The sequence below is a fragment of the Macrobrachium rosenbergii genome, chromosome 22, assembly GCF_040412425.1.
Source record: "Macrobrachium rosenbergii isolate ZJJX-2024 chromosome 22, ASM4041242v1, whole genome shotgun sequence".
In the NCBI taxonomy this organism is placed as follows: domain Eukaryota; kingdom Metazoa; phylum Arthropoda; class Malacostraca; order Decapoda; family Palaemonidae; genus Macrobrachium; species Macrobrachium rosenbergii.
The window spans coordinates 33,004,754-33,023,278 of NC_089762.1; the positions used below are offsets into that span (position 1 = coordinate 33,004,754).

The following is an 18,525-nucleotide window of genomic DNA, read 5'->3' on the forward strand; positions in this document are numbered from 1 at the left end:
GGGTATTTCCTTCACCCTGGTATACTTTGTTACTGATGTCACCACATTTTTATGAGTGATACCGCCATAATGCACGTATTAATGGTTTTGTTTTCTTGCATAGGCTGCTGTTACGCATTCTTGTATGTAGAACTATGTTCAATTCTAATGAACAGTATTTTTAATTGGCCTGTTATCTGGCAAGTACATCCTTAATTCTTCCATACACGATAACTGACTTAATTACATTAAGAAAATAACCCTATCCTTATTTCATCGAGGGAACTTTCGCTCCAAGATGATATTGCTCAATCCATGGAAATAGCCTCCCCTCCGTATAATTTACAACACCACCGCCCCCCATCCCCACAGCGATGACTAATACACCCGTGAAACTAACACCCAAATAACCCAGTTTTTTCATTCACTTGAACTATTAAGAGCACTTAATGTACATGGATGATAGCTCTTAAAAAGCAATCTCGAATCTTCTGTTTAATGCTAAAATGGGTCAACGCTGAAGGAGACAAAAGTATCCTAATGTTAATTTAATCACAATGTCTACAAGTAACCACTTCTAAACAGTACACAAGAGGACAGTTTAATATTTATGACCAGGTGCACTTACAGGAGGACTGCATTAAAACTGAAGCAAACTTGTGTAGAACCTGTCATGTATAGATTTAATCTGTACTGAAGCGTCCTTTTTTCATTAACAACCTGGAAGTCCCCAAATAACCAACGAAACGAAGCTGGAATGACAACTCTGCGTCCGAGAAATTTCGCTCTTAATGGTAATTTGGAGTTTAATCCTCAGTCTTAAAAATACCTTCATGTTTTTGTGCTGACCTCTACGGCAATTTTGGGGCTTAATCCTCAGTCTAAAACACGCCTTCTCTTGTTCCTGGACTGACCTCATGGCAATCTGGATCTAAATCCTCTAAAACACTCCTTCTCATGTTCCTGGGCTGATGGCAGTCTGGATTTTAATCCTCTTTCTGAAACACGCCTTATGTTCCTGGGCTGACCTCATAGTAATCTGGAGCTTAAGCGTCAGTCTAATACATGCCTTATGTTTGTGGGCTGACCTCTATGGCAATTTGGAGTTTAATCCTCAGTCTTGTGTATGTTCCTGGGCTGACATGGTAATCTGGAGCTTAATCCTCAGTTTAAAACATGCCTTATGTTTCTGGGCTGACCTCAATAGCGTCACAAGATCACTGTACTCATACCTAACCCATAACTTGTTGGGTAAGAGAAAAAACGGGTTAATAAGGTAATGACAAAAGGAGTTACTTAGCTAGCTAGTTCCAATGTTTTAAGTACAGGAGGCTAGTAACAATTACTTAAGAAAAATCTGGCAACAGCCTACGAACATTTAATACCTTCCATAATTCTCTTCTGTCCTCCAACTAACATTTTTTCAGTCCCTTGGCCCAATCTCATTTAGTTCTACCTAAGCAATTCCGTAATAGCATACAAAAGTGAAATTAAGCTATTTAATTTCCTCACTAAATGAAATAATAGTTTCCACTGATTTTGTTGGTCCTTCCAAACCATTTATTTCTACACAGCAGTGGTTCTTTACTTATCACTGTCCCCAAAACTTTCAGGCTGGCTCAAGTAACAGAAAAGACTATTGTATAGTACTCACTTCAGTTATGTAATGACAACTAAAAATTGAAACTTTCCATGAACACCATGTTTCAGAATAGATCAAAAATAATAACTTTACAAGATTTGATAAATTAAGGGCTACAAAAAGATGAGTAAAGCTACTAGGTCACCAAAATATGTAAAAAGTCAATCATTTGGAGTAAAATATTACTGTAATGCCATCATATCAAGTGGCCAAGGCTATCAAAGTATATCAATTCAAGGAACCTAGGGATTACCAAGCTACTGAACCAGTGCCAATGGTCAAGTGGCCATTGGTGACTAAGGCTAAAGAACCTGTGCCAACAAGTAGTGAGGGGTGACCAAAGCTGCTGAACCAGTGCCAATGGTCAAGTGGCCATTGGTGACCAAGGCTAAAGAACCTGTGCCAACAAGTAGTGAGGGGTGACCAAAGCTACTGAACCAGTGCCAATGGTCAAGTGGCCATTGGTGACCAAGGCTAAAGAACCTGTGCCAACAAGTAGTGGGGGATGACCAAAGCTACTGAACCAGTGCCAGTGCTCAAGTGGCTATGGTTAGCAAATAAAAGCTTTTAAATCAAGTGGCCAAGGCTACCAAACCTAAGCCTGTAATCAAAGTGGCCATGGCTGACTAGGAGTAACCAAGGCTAACAAACTTAAGCAAACCGTCAAGTGGCCAATGGTAAACAAGGCTACAGGACGAATGCCAATGCCCCCCAAAAAATGTCAAAGTTGCCAATGCTGCTTAACTTATGCTAAGAAGTCATGTAGCCAGTGTAACACTAAATAGCCATTATACAAACCCGGGCAGAAGTCATTTGACCATAGCTGCCAAGCCTGCACAATTGCTTAGACATAACTGGCATAAAACCAAATAACTATATATCACTAAGTTCGTTCTTTGTGTTAGTACCATTGTTAAGCATAGGTTTGCTCACTGTTTGAATACCAAAGCTAGAGAAAGTATAGTTATATTTATGGAAAAAAGTTTAATAAGAAAATTGTAATTGATAATGGTTACATTAATTCGAATTATACTTTACGTTAATTCTTTAAATTTAAATCTCACCTAAGAAAATTATCATAGAATCTTCGTGAAAACAAACACGGGGAATTAACATTAATTTTTTCATACATTAATTTTTTTATACCCTTTTAAAAAAGTTAAAAGTCCACTATCAAGAAATTTTACACATTTATAACTAAGGAGTTATTACATGCAATAGTTTAATTTAAAAACTAAAAGCCAAACTAATATTTACTTACAGGTCAAATCTTTAAAAATTCTAACATTTGAACTCATTTACTTTACAGTTTAAAATAGGACCTGAATGTTACGTTCAAGTGCATAAAGTATCAAAATGCTATACATAAAACTCCAGAGTACTATACATAATTAACTAAACTAACTAAACTTGAAGTTAACGATTAGTTACGGGACGTTTACTTAAAACAAATTAAGACTTGTCACCTGAAATAAAATTTGGATTAGTAGTCAAACTTCTCATGAACCTGCCCTCCCAATGCCCTGACCGTAAGCCACAATGCTTACGGAACAGAACACGAGAGGGCCCTCCACCACCGCAGGGGCACCGCCCCTGAGGGGTGGAGGAAAGGTTCAGAGAAGTATAAATTTGGTTCAAAGTAAAAAATTTAAAAACCTCACCTTCTGTAATTAGGTTAATATGTCTAAGACTGATGATCCTGTCAAACTTGGAGAATGAAGTTTAATTCCAACTTCCTTTAGATTATTAGTAAATTGTGGGAAGTCTTCATTTCAGGATGTAGGTTAGAGTTTATGAGCCATCTGGGGAGATTTGAACATTCATTATGTATTCAGAAATGACTGCTGCATTATTTGGCTGCCACGATTAAGTGACAACGCGCAATAAAATAAAAAGAAAAAATTTAAAATTAAAACATGGAAGAATGAATACAAACCTCAATGAAGTCTTCAGTTACACCAGTGACAAATCCTCGGAGTTTACAGCACTGTATTACGGCCCCCCCAAAAAAATTACAATGCTTGTACCCGCCAGTTTCTGAAATAAGTTTTCATAGTATGAATCCAAGACTTCGGACCATGAAAGTATTCACAAATTACCAGACAATTATATTAGTTAAATCTAGTAAAAGTTTTCATAGTATGAATCCAAGACTTTGGACCAAGAAAGTATTCACAAAATCAGTCCAACAATTATATAAATATAGTTAAATCTAGTAACGTGTACTTAAGAGTACATAAACTTACACTTAAATACAGTTAAATCTAGTAACGTGTACTTAAGAGTACATAAACTTACACAAGTATTTACGTTTGAAATCAACTACCATTCACTACAAAACAAGGTTAAGTTACGTAAGGTTATGCAATGCTATAACAATTTCTTAAAGAAAATGTTTTAAGAAAACTTTAGGTAACTCGAATGGAAAACTAATGACAACTAATTTAGATTACGCTTCCGAAAATAACATTCATGAAGTGCTATAAACTTAAGATCCCAGTACAGTTACTAATGGACATTTAAAATGGCATTATTAAATAACCAAGACAATTGAAACAAATTAAAATAAGATATCAAAAGTACTAGCTACCAAAGATTTAAAACAGAAGACACAATCGAACTTAGCGTCTGGTCAGTCAGCAAAAGCGTTCTTTTCCACGTCGCACTTGACATCACTGTTTACCGTAGTAGACCGTTCTCCCAAGACCACAGACAAAACGTTTAACTAAAAATGAAAATAAAAATCTCCAAAGTACGTAATAATAAGAGTTTCAACGCACACAAAAGCACCAACAACGTTCACAAACAGCCGGGTTGTTAACTTACGAAGTACGAAATATTCTGAAAGCACTAAACCTCGCTTTCGGTGACGTCACCATCAAGGACGATGCAGCCAACCGTTTGTCAACGTGGACCATAAACACCAGAGAAAGAGACTTCTTTTGTTTTTGTTTAAGATGAAACTTAGCAAAAGTATCTTAATGATTTAGCACTGTGAATTTTGATTTTGCATTCTAATAATCATCGCCCCTGCTTAAAAGTGGTTTGTACGTTTCAAAACAGAAAATTGCTTTTATTCACTTTTCCAAAACGAATGATTAAATACACATATGAATGAATAAAAAAAAATAGGTTATCAGTCACCTTCAGTTGGTTTTATTCAGCTGAAGCGTAATTTTCATAGGACCTTTTAGGTCTCGTAGGATGAGGCAGCTTCAGTGACACAGCTGGCACCATAAAACCTAGGGGGACAGAGCCGTCAGTTCACCTCGCGCGGTGCACTGTAGGCATTACTTAAGGTTCTTTGCAGCGTGACATCGGCCCCTAGCTGCAACCCCTTTCGTTTCTTTTACTATACCTCCACTCATATTCTTTTTCTTCCATCTTACTTTCCACCCTCTCCTAACAATTGATTCACAGTGCAACTGCGGGGTTTTCCTCCTGTTACACCTTTCAAACCTTTTTACTATCAATTTCCGTTTCAGAGCTGAATGACCGCATAGGTCCCAGTGCTTGCCCTTCCGCCTAAATTCCATATTCAATTCAATTCAGTTCATACCATCGGTACACCATCATTTATATAAAATCCGAGTGATATGGTGTTTGGCCTTAGAAAAAAACGTTACTGCTTATGTAAGTGATACTACTTCCATCTGCATCGGACCAACAATTAGCACAAATTGCAAAGGATTGAGGATAAAGTTGAATCAACTCGTTTAGAATTCGGTAGTCACTTTTGAGTGTAAATTTGTTTTTAAGTGACATATCCAGTTCATCATCATTATTATTATTATTATTATTATTATTATTATTATTATTATTATTATTATTATTATTATTATTATTATTATTATTTGTCTGATTACTATATCGTCTTGGGTTTGTATTTTTCTATTCCTCTCAAAATTCATTTTTGCATAAATAACAGGACACTAACACTACAGTTCATAGCTGTTTCAGTTTCTGGACTGAAGATCCACTTTTCTATAGTAATGTTTTCTGCTAATGTTAGTACCTGAATGATATCCAGTGACATTTCAGAAATGCTTCATCGTCTGTCCATATAACAGATTAAACCACATCTGTTGCTGTATTGTATTTAATGAAATGCAACTCAGCTGCTGAAAGCCAAAATGGGAACAATATTTGATGTATTCAGAATAAAAGAGTGAACGCATTTCATCAGGATTAGCTGGTTTCAAAAAATCATGAAAGGTTTTAATGTTTTTTTCTTTTTTGCCGTCTGAGAATTGATGAACAAGACATGTCGCTTAAAAACAAATTTATACTCAAATACATCAAATATTGTTCCCATTTTGGCTTTCAGCGGTTGAGTTGTATTTCATTAAGTAAAATACAGCAACAGATATGGTTTAATCTGTTGTATGGACAAAAGCTGAGGCATTTCTGAAATGTCACTGGATATCATTCAGGTACTAACACAAGCAGAAAGCTTTATTATAGAAAAGTGGATCCCCTGTCCAGAAATTGAAACAGCTGTGAATTGTATTATTAGTGTACTAATATTTATGCAAAAATGAATTTTGAGACGAATAGAAAAATAAAAACACAAGACGAAATAGCAATCGGACACATAATAATAATAATAATAATAATAATAATAATAATAATAATAATAATAATAATAATAATAATAATAATAATAAAACAGGTTACTAGCAATCATAATTTCAAACTATTAGTAACTGTAAGATTATAAATTTTTCCTATTTTGATTATCAGTGAAAGCTGGTTCTTCTTTTAAACAAAAGTTTCTGGGTCCGATACCGTACGGAGAAAAGGAACGATTTAGGCAGTTCTGGACCATAGCAGCACATGAGGTTAGTACAGACCTTTTGCGTGGCACCTAAAGATGAAAAGGAGGAGAAAGACAGTGAAAAATTAAGGGGAAGAAATAGATAAAATACTGATGAATGTAATCAGTAATTTGTCCAAATTATCATCGACGATGTAATCCTCAGTCCCACTGAGGAAAAGCAATATTTTATCAGATACGCATCATAAACCCTCCCCCCCCATCTCTCTCTCTCTCTCTCTCTCTCTCTCTCTCTCTCTCTCTCTCTCTCTCTCTCTCTCTCTCAGTTATGGAAGTAGTCTGCACAGAGTTCCTATTAAAGTTCCCTCCTCTCTCTCTCTTATGGAAGTACTTTGCAGAGGTCCCATTTCAGTCCCTCCCCTTCTCTCTCTCTCTCTCTCTCTCTCTCTCTCTCTTCTCTCTCTGGAAGTCTTTGGAAGGTCCCATTTCAGTCCCCTCCCCCTTGCTCTCTCTCTCTCTCTCTCTCTCTCTCTCTCTCTCTCTCTCTCTCTCTCTCTTTTATGGAAGTAGTCTTTGCTGAGGTCCCATTTCAGTCCCCTCTCCCCTTCTCTCTCTCTCTCTCTCTCTCTCTCTCTCTCTCTCTCTCTCTCTCTCTCTCTCTCTCTCTCTCTCTCTTATGGAAGTGGTCCTCGCAGAAGTCCAATTGCAATCCTCTCTCTCTCTCTCTCTCTCTCTCTCTCTCTCTCTCTCTCTCTCTCTCTCTGTGTGTGTGTGTGTCAAGCCTTCGGTAATAATAACTTTCCCGTGATATTGCTTTATTCAAAAGAGCTCCGAGTACACCATCACTTTTTCTTTAGCACTTTCCGGAGTCCTCCTGGTATTTATTTACACGATGCCCGCGTAACTCTCCTCTGTTCTCGGAACATTTCTCCACGGAAACTACAACAAGCAATTTTAGTATATCATGAGATGCAACGTACGACCTCAAATAAGTTAGCCTCATTTTTATCTTGTCTTTTTTTTAGTAAAAATGCTCTGCTTTGATAAGATACTGATGGTGGGTACGTCATTTTGCTGCGTATTTGACGATGGAATAATCGTATTCCTTCAGAATTAATGGAAATCTGTTCAGCAGTAGATTGTTTTTTTTAATGGGGTGACATAAAGATATTTTAGCATCATGATTCATATTTGATATATCTCGCCCAAATAATTTTTAGCTACGGTAAGTGATTTTTGAGGTCTTATTATATATATATATATATATATATATATATATATATATATATATATATATATATATATACATATATATATATATATATATATATACAGTATATACATACATACATATAAAACATTTTCTCAGTAATATAATTTTCTAGTCTCGACAATTGATCATACCTCTTCAAAGCAGTTTATGTTGTCTAAACATCTAACATTTTCTTCAATTCAACTTTCTCTTATTTCCTATCTTACGAATACCACACTTGCAATATTCTCAAAATTTATTACCTCAGGTTTCCCGTGTCATCTTATTTCATTTATTAATTGAAATATTTAATCATTCATTATTCAAAGCGCATAACAAGTAATTTTTTGTCATGAAATTTGCGAACCGAATTTTAGCAAATGAAAGGAAAATCAATCACAAATAATTAACGTCTTTATGTAAGTTCCAGTCAATAAAAAAACAAAAAACAAAAAATTATTTTTCTCTGGTGTTTAGGGTCCACAGCTACCAAAAGCTGGCTCTATCATCCTTGATGGTGACTTCAACGAAAATGTGGTTTAAGTGTCATCATAATATTTCAAAGTCCCTTAGTTATCATCTTGGTCTTTACGTGTTGTGGTAGTGAGTTTGCGTGTACTGAAATTGTACATATTTGGGATATCGAGTTGCGTTAAATAACAAGAGTGGTCGGTATACGGCCGGTGTATTAAGTGATACAGAGATATCCACGTCTACGTGACGGTAAGGACGCTTTAGCTAACTGACCAGACATAAAGTTTCAATAACCTTTTCCATTTTAAGAAATATTTTTTCCAGTTAACTTGGTTATTTATTTTGGTCAGCTGTTTGAATGTTACGAAGAGACTGTGTTGAAGTTTTCATTTTATAACATTTCTAGAACGAGTGAAGTACTTCTGTAAGATGTTTTGGGAGAAAATTTTAGATTGAAGTTTCATGCTTGTTTTTAATACTTTCCAGTTTGTCAGATTTGCTGGAACACTGCATAGTAAATATTGTTCCTGCTTCATCTTCTGCATTTCGTAATGTAAGGTCTTCGAAGGAGTGTAGCGAATGGTAGTGTGGTAATGTTAGCTGTTGTTCGTGAGGTATTGCGAATACATTTTTTGTCAAAGGGGTTTATTTATTAACATAATTCTCAAGATATTATCTAAAGTAAATACGTAGGCGATCCGAAATTTGTACCGTATATCTTAAATTAACTTTTTCCAGATTTTGTTGGGTGCTGAACAGAACTTTTACGTAACGCAAGGTTGCAAACTTCAGCGAGTTGTTGTTACATTGGCTTTCCAACTGTAGACTTCAGTTATGTAAAGGTTAGTATTTAGTGTTGACGTTAGTACCTAGTATCAGTATTACGTTCTATGGTAACATTAAATATGACAGTCCTGTACAACATAATGCAGTCTTTCCTTTGAAAGTTGTAATTTTATATATTGCTATTGCCTAAATGCATTTCATTAAACTCTGATTTTTAAATCATGATAATCAATTCATTCAGCATGCGACTTCATTTTGAGTACATTATGAATATTCAAATCTCCACAGGTGGCTCGTGACCCTTGACATGCATCTGAAATCATGACAGCTTCCTTAAAAATGCTCTTGTGCAAAGCAAATGTACGGTTGGAATTTGGAAGAGAAATTCTCAAGATTGGGTTAACAATAAGGTGAGATGAAGTTTTTATCTGAACCTAGGTTTTTCCCCAAGTTCTGAACAGATTTTTTTCACAAACTGTCTTGGCTGAATATATATTTTTTTTTTTACCTCCACCCTCAGGGGCGGTGCCCCTGCAGGGGTGGAGGGCCTCTCATATCCTGTTCCGTAGGCCTACGAGCCGATGGGCAGGTTCATGAGAGGTTTCGAACTAATCCGAATTTTCTTTCAGGTGAAATTTCATTAAAATTTTTTGAGAATATAGTGCCTTGATACTTAAAGTTGTTGAAAATTAACGTAACTAAGTTTTAAAGTTAAAGTACATTTTAGTTATAAGAGAGTTTTGGTATTTTGTTTATGCTATTTAACGTAACATTATGGTCTCATTTTGAATGTTAAAATCAATTAGTGGAAATATACATTAGCAAAAACCTTTCAGTAGCATTAGATTTAAAGTAAAAATTTAACTATTACATTAGGTAATTCCTTAAATTTAAATTTGTGACCAATTTCTTGATAGGTCTTTTAACTTTTAAAATTTTGAGTATAAGCTAATTAAAGTAATTTACTGCAGCATGTTTTCACATTTAACATTAGTATGGCGCTCTTTTTTTTGTGACTTCAATTTTGTTAATTTAAGAGTTTTAATTAACGTAGCCTTTGTCATCATTAAAACTTAACCAACCTACTGAAACTTATTCCAATAAAACAACGAACACACCATTATCTAACTTTTGTGTTCTTACAGTGAGCAAGCGTATGTTTTAACAATGGTGATTCTACATTGAACGAACCTATATTTTATATTTTATGCCAGTTATGTCTAAGACTTGTGTTCTGGTCAATTGTCTTCTGCCACCAATTTGTGTAACTGGCCTCTTTGTTTACTGGCCGCTCAACCTGTTAGCATAGGTTCGGTGGCCGTGGCCACCTGATTTGATGTGGTTTTTTGATTACATATAGCCACTAGAACATTGCCGTTAGTTTAGTAGTTTTGCTTACTCGGTAACCATGGCCACCTGATTTGATGTGGTTTTTTTTTTTTTTTTGCTAAATGTAGCCACTAGTACATTGCCGCTAGTTTGGTAGCTTTGCTCACCTGAGTTAATGGCATAATTTGTTACTTTCACGGCCACTTGACTGGTACCATTGATTCAACATCGCTGGCCACCCCTGGCCACCTGAACGTTTGTGCTAGTTTCTTTAGCAATGTGTTTCTGACCATGGTCACTTAGTGTTGGCAATGGTTTGGTTTGGTAGCCTTGGCAATGGTTTGGTTTGGTAGGCTTGGCAATGGTTTGGTTTGGTAGGCTTGGCAATGGTTTGGTTTGGTAGGCTTGGCAATGGTTTGGTTTGGTAGCCTTGGCAATGGTTTGGTTTGGTAGCCTTGGTCAGCACTAGAGTTGGCGTCGGTTTTGTAACTGTGATCATCCTGGTTGCTTGAGTGTTAGTAACAGTTAGATAACCTTGGTGTCACTGGTCACTTGAGCACTAAAATTAGTTCAGTAGCCTTGGCAACTTGATCTGAATTATTTTTTCATTATTCGTTTTTCATTATTCCTGGCCACTTAATGAATAGCACAGGTTCGATAGCCGTGGCGATTTAACTTTAAAATTTTTTTCTGCCACTTCTGATTACTTAACTATGACATTTTATACCATATGTGAAGTTAGAATTGTGAAGGTATTCTGAAAATGACTGGTCCTGGAAGTTACTGTTTTACTAATGCTTAGTAATGCTTATTTTGGAATTACAAGTAATGCTTATTTTGGAATTACAATGGATTTATTTTCCTATAAGATATTAGTGTTAAAGTGAAATAAGATTTTGGGTAGCGACCACTGATAAATAAAACCAAATTGTAGGAAGGAGCCATAAGGTGAGGAAATTAATATTAGTGGAAGGATTTAAGTACATAACTTGACAGCTCGTCGCTTGTTCTAAGTTATTGGGAAGAATAAAGTACAACTTACTGATAGGTGTGTTTGGGGCTATGAAGAATACGAGCTTAGATTTTAAAATTAGTTATAGGTCATTAGGAAGGACTGTGAGTAACTGTTTTAAAGAATTGTTGTCGCCAGTTCTGTTGCTTGAACATTGCACTATTGTTTCCTTTACTGAACATTAAAGTTGTAAAAACAGTAACATATTACAATTTTATTTTCTTGTTTGGTTAGGAATAAGAACCCAAAGGTCTGGACGCCATTGAAGTCAGCATAAAAGCGTGTGGAGGAATATCTCGACGAGGACTACTTGGAGATTTTAGAATGCCAATCCCCCAGATAACTGCCTTGTTTACTTGATTACGCGAGCAGTCATTCCACGTGTATGGTTGTAGGGGACCCTTCAGGTTGTCACTAAATTTATGTAGCTAAAGTACATCGGTGCCTGTGTCGCCTAGTTAATCTTCATCATATTCATTCCTCAATAGTTTTTTTTTTTTAAATCGACCACTCATCTCGTATATGATTCGTGAGTGCATTTGGTCACCCCTAAACTACTGTTTACTTGAGCGTTTAGCAATTCATGTTGTATGTTTACTTGTGTGCATGTTGTAAATAAAATAAAAGCTAAAATACCTTTGTCTCCAACTCTGGCCCTCTTCAACATTAAACCCGGGATGCGAGTACAGTCTATAATAAGAACAATCACCTTTGGATGACAATCCTAACCGGCAGACAAAAATAAGTTTGTGATAATTAAAATCAGATATGTATTGCTAAAGGACTGAACAAAATTATCTTTAGAGTAGTAAGAAAAATACATGTCAAAAGTAAATATAAAAAACCTTAATCAGTTTGCAGAACCGCCGCAGCTTTATTTTGGTTTAATCCTTTCTCGGAGTCGCTAGGTTAATCAGTCAATTTCACAAAATTAAGGTTTTCCCTTCTCATGAGTGATGATTTTGTAACTATATTAACTCGGAATTGTAATTTTTTTATGTAAATTATGTAAATTCACCTTAAGTTTATTCCATGCCTCCTAGTCTTGCAAGAAGCATTGAAGGTTTGAGGCCAGATGGGGTAGGAATTATAAATGGGATTTTATATTTTACGGGAGAAGTTTATTACCAATATTGTGCTGCCAATCGTTCCTAACGACTCCATCGTGCAGATAATGCTCATCTGAATCTTAGAGTTTGAACCTCATTCTTTCCCGACTGAAAACCCAAAGGTTTTGAACATTGGATATAGAGCCTAAGCTGCTTCACATCAGTAGTATTTAGAGAATCGTGCTGAAACCAATGTGCATATTTTCTCTTGAAACTGTAAAAAAAATTCTTCAGTACTTAAGAATACCATATCTCTTGACTAGCCACTCCAAAACTGGAACTGGTCTGCCCTCTTCACACTACCTCGTTCAGTGCTAACGACGAAATTAACTGCTGGTTTTTTTCCTCACTGTTACGCCGTTCCAAGAAGTCTTGAGATATGGTAGAAAATTCAGCTAATTAACATGGGAACTAAGGAAGGAATAATTAAGCATGAAAATTAAGTTGGTAGCAAAGGCAGTTAACAAGGGAAAATGTTTGCCTCTACGCACTTTATTCCAAAGACATCTTGTCTTCTGGGTATTATCCGAAATTGATTCGAATACCCTATTCTCCCCAATTCTTTCAATAACGCAAGGATGGCCTCTAGGAGGTAGTTTAAATATCAACGATTCAAGAGGAAATGTAGTGGGATATTTTGTATATATCATAAATATAGTTTTCTCCATAAATATAACGGCGAGATACCTAAAATTACACAACCACGATAAAGAATCACTGTACAAAAATAATGATCATAATGCACACCTTACATAAAGGCTTAGAGGCAATATCATCCAAGGCCTCTGATATCATTACTAGACCTTAGAGACTAGCTGCTTTTTATGTTTCTGCCCAAAGTAATAAATTTAGGTAATTATACCCTAATGACTTTCACGTTGAAATTTTCACTTAATTAGGTTCATTGAGTGTTTTAGATACAAAGGAATGTGACATATTTAATACCTTAGAGACAGGAGATCCACCGCCACTGTCCCTGTCTCATCCAGAACTGGTAGAGGACAGAATTTATTTTGACACACAACCGAAGTATTTAAAAATTGTTCGAGTATTGAACGACCAGACTTTAAACAATTTCTAAAGGAATTTATAATTTTTTTAGTAGGATCAACACTGAAGATAAGTGAATAAATGTCGTTAACGAATCCTTTTCCTCTGAAAATTTCATGATTAAATCGTACAGAATCTATTTTTTTATAAATTTGACATAATTTACATCAAATGGGGTGCATTAGCACACTTATATACCCACCAGCAAATAATACATTCTATTCCGTATGCATATACATTAAATATTTTGTCATAAATACAAATCGTTTGTTCCAGTGAAAGTTGGGAACTTTTGAACAATTCTAGGACATATGTCATTATTCAAAAGATAACATACTTCATAGGTTACATTGTTAATTTGAGTATCTCTCAATTCTGATAATTCATTACATTCTAAAATGTTGCTTCACATGTTAATGTGGTTCATCACATAGTTTACAAGGTCTTTGTTCAACATCAATATACTGCCAACAATATTTATAGCCCAAACTTAGTCTCATTATAAAAGTGTCCACTTTAGACAAAGTTTTACCATATACAGTATTTGTATTTTCTGAAACAAATCGTACCTCATACTTACACTGCCATCGTTTGATTCTTTGAATTTCAGCTGTTTCCCATACACATCTCTTATGCTTCCTTTCTTAATTCTATCCATACTTCTAGTACTCTCTGTGTCAGAACATCTTTGTTTGTAGCTTCTTTATGGCCTATCCGCACTAGCGGGCATGCCCGTAGGGCACTTGCAGCTCTTTATATTTTCTCTCGCCTCTGAAGCAGTGTTGCCAGACAATCGCATCGCTCTGGCTCCATACTCAGTCGCTCAGTATAGTGGAACAGGTTATGGGAACAGTGTTTGCCCGTCGGGCAGTGCCCGCTAGTGTGGACGGGGCTTTAGCCAAGGTACCAGCCATTTCATTTAAATGAATACCTACATGCGAGGTTAACAAGAAAAACTTTACAACTTTGCAACATAGTCCCGCTCTTCTATCGCATATACTAATGCTTTACGTTCGTCAATCAAATCACTGTCAACAGGACTTTTACTGTTAAGAGCAAATAAAGCACTTTGACAATCAACAGAAACAAATACTTCCTTTCTCTTATTGACCACCAATTTCAACCCTTCGTGAATCGCGTGTAATTCAGCAGAAATAGTAGATGTTTTATACTCAATTCTTTAGACAAAGTCTCATCAGCACTTGTGTCATTCTCATAAAATTCTCGTACAATGACTCCACATTCAACCTTCACATTGTTAACAGAGCCTTCACAGTACATGTGGATGGTGTTACATCTTGGCAAAGTGCTAATTTTGGATAGAAACAACTGTTTTAACTCGCGGGTATTGCATTCCATTTTTTTTTAAAGTCTAAAGTACAAATATTAACATTTATTCTACGACACCTTTTTCCAACTTTACACAATACTGTAAAATGTCATTTTCGTCATTACTTTGTACAGTTTCTTAAAATAGTTATTACATTTAACACTGAAACCTCTGTTACCTGAACAGTTATCAACAGCCATCTCCAATGCCATTTCACCTCTTCTAACCATACAGAGGGCAACTATACTCGCTATCTCCTGGATTCTGTCTACAATACTTGGTAGATTTCATTCTAATCACATGAGTCCTACCCTTGTACTCATGGAGCAGCCTAATATAATCCTCATACCTTATTTTGCAAAGTTTCCGAGTAATTTATCAGCACATGCGCAGCATAGTCAATAGCTGAATGCACTGTGCTAATATAAAACATTCTCAATACAGGTATTCCTGCTACATTACCTCTATTAGCTAACACTTGCAAAGGCCTTATTCTGCCAGACAAATATTTTTCAAGTAGTTAACTGCATCTATGGTCTTATTATTAAAATCTATAATAAAAGTTAACCCTTTCCAAAGCTTTACCATTCATTACAAAGTATTACCATTAACAGCTCGTGGCTAAATCTTACTTATTTCTCCATTTACCACCAATCCCATATGTACGCATAAGTTCCGCAACTCTGCCAAAGCCCTTGTCAAAACTATTTCATTAACACCGTATATTAAGATATCACCAGCATAAATAATGACCTCAGTTCCCATGGGAAAAATTATGCCTCGCAATTTTATCCATTAAGATATTAATCAACTTCTCTTCAGACTCACATCCCTGATACCAAACCATGGCACTTCTTCCAGTTAAGTAATTCTCACTCCATCTCAATAGGGCACTCTTAATGCCTTTATTGACATGTTCCTCCAAAATAACATCGTTACCCCTGTCAAAGGCTCCTTTTAAATCAACAAATGCCCTGCACTTGACATCAGTATTACTTAAAGCTTTTATAACACAATCAGAAGTACTTTTCCCGTTTATGAAACCCAATATTAAATGATAACTGGTTTCCAGTCACATAAAGTAGCCTATTAAGTATAAGTCTCTCCATTAGTTTGCATAAGCAAGGTGTGAGTGAAATAGGCCTACACTTCCCATTACCTTTCGGTATAGGCACAATTAGAGCAACTTTCCACTCGACCGGTAGTCTGCCATACAGAATCTATTCACAAGGGAGTTATCAAAATAAAGTACCTAGTTACTGCGTTCATAGTTGACTCATTCAGTTGCCAGACTCTTCATTCCTTTACTCGAATTACTGTTGCCTTTTCGTACATAACAGTTAAAAATATCTGGTAATTGTCTTTACTACGTTGGTGATCCTTAGTCGCGTCCAGAAAGTATTTTGAAGACATGCTGTTTTATTTCTCCGATATTTCTTTGCTTTAAGCTAGGTCACTATGAGGAGTTGGATTTGACCCTTAGTTAAATTCTACCACAACTACGAAATGTCTGAATAACATTTTCCTAGTTAATCGAGAGCGGTAGACTAACCAAGTTTTTATCCCACTGTCTTTTACAACACTTACTACTGTACTTTCAATACCCTGTCCTCATTCTCACACTTAAGTTTTACCCTTAGGTTATGTTTAAAATATCCTTCCACTACTAAAATACAAATGTGAGCCTGACCCTGTTTTGGCGTGAGTGAATGGTTAAGTGTATGGTCTGGTTAGTTAAATGATGATTGTTCATTAAAATTTTTTCAATTAAATTACGGAGATTTTCAGGAGACCCATTTTAGCTAGTCCACTTGGAAGAGAGAGAGAGAGAGAGAGAGAGAGAGAGAGAGAGAGAGAGAGAGAGAGAGAGAGAGAGAGAGAGAGAGAGAGAGAGAGAATGTAATGTAGTTTCTTTAAAATAAACAGAGGAATAAGGAAAGACGGTGTAAAATATATAATTTTGATTGTTGCTCTGAAGAGAGCGAGCAGTCAAGGAGTCTTAAGTTATTCACAATTTTTGTATTTCATTGCCTCATCTAAACTCTCCGGACTTTTACGGCTTTTATTATGCTTATTTCGTCCTAACAATGCTAACAAATTAATGTTGCTTAAATTCACCGTTACGTTTTTCTTCGTTTTTCCGAAGCAATCATTCCTGCAGCCTCACATACTTCTTTGTTTATGTATTTCATTTTCTCATCTAAAGTTACAAGACTTACGGCTTTGGTTATTCTTATTTCGTCCTAACAATGCTAACAAATTAATGTTGTTTAAAAGCACCGGTACGTTTTTCTACTTTCTCCTGAGGATTTTTTTATAGGAACATTATTACTATCCATTAAAACACCCTGCTTTCATTTACCTGGAATGACTGTTTTTATAAGTTTTAATACACAGTCAAGTTTTTTCCTCATTTTTCCAGGACAGTTTTTTAGGAAACTTATTTCTCTCCATGAATCCACCCGACCTGCTTTCATTTACCTGGAATGGAGGTTTTTATAACTCTTAAGGATTCTTTTGCCTTTATACTCGAGCCTCTTAGTACGTCAAAGGTAATAAGATACGAGGAGATTCGCTCTCTTAAGCTAATGGGAAGCTTAAGGCAAGAATGATGTTTCTTGAAGACAACGTTGTAAATTATGCCTGCAATGAATGTCTTATTATATGCTGAGAACATTGCAGAGGATTTTTGCTCTTATTGCTGTAGACGTAAGATCCAATATTGTTCACTTTTTCAACTGGGATGTGGCATCAGAATTGCCATTATTGCAGAGTGCCATACAACGGTAAAATATAATTACAGCTAAAAATGCACCTTTGAAACTCGGCGTTTGTTTTCCAGAGTAAAACAGCAAATTGTACACTTTGTTGACACAAATGAATACAAACATAAGTAACAAGTAATTTTTCTGCTTGTAATTTTGACTCTTGCAAGAACCTAGTTCTTATGTTTTTTCTTAGAACAACTTAATTAGGTGTGGCTGTAAAAAAAATTTCCGACTGAATACATAACTTAGGCTGTTAAAAGAGACTTTGGAATAATTAGCAAACCTCACTCACTTTATAAGCATGGTAGTCAATATAAAATTCCCGATTATAAAACTATTAAGTTTCTGCTGTTTCGGGAAACAACACTCTTGTTCGCCACAATCGTTAAGCTGAAAAAAGGATCTTAGATCCCAACGCGAGACCAAAATGAACTACCTGACTTATACCTTTACTGTAAATATCTTTTGAATAATATTCTGAAATGAATATTTATAAGGACGTGTCCCTTCGGTTCCTCTGATGTTCTGATATTAATAAGAGCATCAAAAGGTGCCTATGTTATCAAAACGATTTTTATTTTAATGTAGCTATAAGAATTTTTCAGTCTTAAAATTATATATTAAAAAAATGTTTCCAGAAAGCTTCTACAATAAAAAAGTTTTAATTTGCAGCAAAATCATTGCTCGTATATAAGTTCTGACGATTTTATTCAGGTTGCAATGATAAGTTTCGGAAATTGCCATAAGAAACTTACTTTATCGCTAATCTACTAGAGAGAGAGAGAGAGAGAGAGAGAGAGAGAGAGAGAGAGAGAGAGAGAGAGAGAGAGAGAGAAATACAATTCCTTCCTAAATTAAACAAAGGTCTGAGGAAGGACGGTGGGAATAGGGAATTTTAAGTTAAGCTCTGAATGAAGGAAGCAGTCTCAGATACTTCCCTGTTTATGTATTTCATTGCCTCATTTAAAGTTACAAGACTTTTATGGCTTTGATAATGCTTATTTCGTCCTAACAATG

The 18,525-nt window shown here is 35.6% G+C and overlaps 2 long non-coding RNA genes across 6 annotated transcripts; one reads left to right on the plus strand and one right to left on the minus strand.

Moving 5' to 3' along the window:
- Positions 1-512: 512 nt before the first annotated feature.
- LOC136850721 (uncharacterized) lies at positions 513-4,433 on the minus strand. 2 transcript variants are annotated; one of them, XR_010856710.1, is made up of 4 exons: positions 4,243-4,433; positions 3,558-3,658; positions 3,283-3,423; positions 513-1,222 (listed from the first exon to the last, which is right to left on the minus strand). It is a non-coding gene; the product is annotated as an uncharacterized lncRNA (long non-coding RNA). The 2 variants fall into 2 exon arrangements; XR_010856709.1 differs by having other exon boundaries at positions 4,212-4,433.
- A 3,758-nt stretch (positions 4,434-8,191) lies between these two features.
- Positions 8,192-12,267, plus strand: LOC136850387 (uncharacterized). Of its 4 annotated transcripts, none has more exons than XR_010856612.1 (5): positions 8,192-8,373; positions 8,611-8,738; positions 8,863-8,966; positions 9,199-9,320; positions 11,486-12,267. It is a non-coding gene; the product is annotated as an uncharacterized lncRNA (long non-coding RNA). The 4 variants fall into 4 exon arrangements; XR_010856613.1 differs by having other exon boundaries at positions 8,193-8,373; positions 8,611-8,706; XR_010856614.1 differs by having other exon boundaries at positions 8,193-8,373; positions 8,611-8,677.
- Positions 12,268-18,525: the final 6,258 nt, after the last annotated feature.